This window comes from Bison bison, unplaced genomic scaffold, assembly GCF_000754665.1.
Source record: "Bison bison bison isolate TAMUID 2011002044 unplaced genomic scaffold, Bison_UMD1.0 scf7180017864032, whole genome shotgun sequence".
NCBI classification, from domain to species: Eukaryota; Metazoa; Chordata; class Mammalia; order Artiodactyla; family Bovidae; genus Bison; species Bison bison.
In genome coordinates, this window is record NW_011494604.1 from 1,668,799 (window position 1) to 1,670,890 (window position 2,092).

A 2,092-nucleotide genomic window follows, 5' to 3' on the forward strand; every position below is an offset into this window, starting at 1 on the left:
GTAAAAGGAAAGTGCTGTATTTCTGGGTGATTTCTAGGGTCCCTGGCTAGCCCTGGGGTCCATGCTTTGTGATGTTCTAGGTGCCGTTTGGCCATGATGTGGACTGTGTCCCAGTTGACAGCGGGAGCCAAGGGAGGCTTCCAGAAGATGTGGAAGGACCCGGCGAAGCCAGAGAGTGAGGACAAAGATTTCTAGAGTGTGTGTGTGCGTGCGTGTGTGTGCACACAAGATGAAGGAAAAGGGTATGATTTGCTGAAAGTCCCAGCAGAGCAAGACTGAGGATAGGAAGTGGACGGCAGGTAGAAGGAAGACCAGAGCAGATGGGTGGAGGGGTTTGTTAGATGCTGGCCAGAAGGGAGGGTTTGTATGGGAGCAGGCTCAGCTTCACAAATGGAATGAAGGTGCAGGTCAGGGACAAGGTGCAGCTCAGAACTGTGGACAGTGAGACCCTCTGTTCAGCTGAGGGCAGAACAAATGACCGAAATCTAAGCAGACAACCCGAGAAAAGCCACACAGTTCCCGTACCAGACAAGGACCCCTTACTAGAAAAGAGTCTTGAAAGAGATTATAAGCACATGACCAGGAACAAAAGAGGCTCTGATTTGTATAGAGTTCTGAAAACACTGTGGGTGAAGTTTAGAACACAAGTGGGATTGGAAACAATATTTATTACATAAAGGAAAATGCCAGGGAAAAATAAAAATACAACACGATCAGTGGGGACTCTCAGAGTAGTGGTAGGGTTCACAGAAATTCCCGGGATGTGAGTATAACTGATCAAATCAAATCACAGATTTGAGAGTTGAGAGTGAGACTGCCAGAGTCATAGCCGACCAGAACGTGCGTGAGAGTGAGGCACCTGGAAGGTGGCGATGGAGTCACACTGTCAGGGAGAATCGGATCATTCACACTTTCAGCCTGACAAGTCCTGGGGTATCTAGTTAGGACCAAAAATGGGAGCCCAGTTCCTCAGCCAATTGCTCTGGCCAACAGAATGCTGTCACCAGGGAAATGTGCTCTGGCTGAAACAGGTATTATTATTCCGCCCTGGGTAGAACCTGGGGTCCCGTGATCCTGGAATGCTGGCTGTTAGTCTTGATGGAGCTGGAAGAAGTATGGGTCATTGACAGGAAGAGCTGCCATGTGAAGACAGTCAGAAAGGGTTAGGCCTCTCTAGTTGGGAAAGGGGCCTAAAGCAGACATGAGTAAAGACAAAAATCACAATAGCCAAGGGTAAGGTTAGGGTTATGAACTTTCACCAACTAATGAATACTGTAACTTGGGAGAACAAATTAGTGTTACACCCCATATAGGAGGAAGGCTGTAGGCATATGGAAATCACATCTCAAGAGTTACCATAAACTACACATAAGACCTAAACTATAAAACTACTAGAGGAGAACATAGGCAAAACACTCTCTGACATACATCACAGCAGGATCCTCTATGACCCACCTCCCAGAATATCGGAAATAAAAGCAAAAATAAACAAATGGGACCTAATTAACCTTAAAAGCTTCTGCACATCAAAGGAAACTATCATCAAGGTGAAAAGACAGCCTTCAGAATGGGAGAAAATAATAGCAAATGAAGCAACTGACAAACAACTAATCTCAAAAATATACAAGCAACTCCTACAGCTCAACTCCAGAAAAATAAATGACCCAATCAAAAAATGGGCCAAAGAACTAAATAGACATTTCTCCAAAGAAGACATACAGATGGCTAACAAACACATGAAAAGATGCTCAACATCACTCATTATCAGAGAAATGCAAATCAAGACCACTATGAGGTACCATTTCACGCCAGTCAGAATGGCTGCGATCCAAAAGTCTACAAATAATAAATGTTGGAGAGGGTGTGGAGAAAAGGGAACCCTCTTACACTGCTGGTGGGAATGCAAACTAGTACAGCCACTATGGAGAACAGTGTGGAGATTCCTTAAAAAACTGGAAATAGAACTGCCTTATGATCCAGCAATCCCACTGCTGGGCGTACACACTGAGGAAACCAGAAGGGAAAGAGACATGTGTACCCCAATGTTCATCGCAGCATTGTTTATAATAGCCAGGACATGGAAGCAACCTAG

The 2,092-nt window shown here is 45.1% G+C and overlaps 1 protein-coding gene across 1 annotated transcript in view; it reads right to left on the reverse strand.

The window, feature by feature from the left end:
* The window catches only part of MYLK (myosin light chain kinase), a 201,150-nt gene that overhangs the window by 34,932 nt on the left and 164,126 nt on the right, over positions 1 to 2,092 (reverse strand). The gene's annotated exons all lie outside the window — the stretch shown is intronic.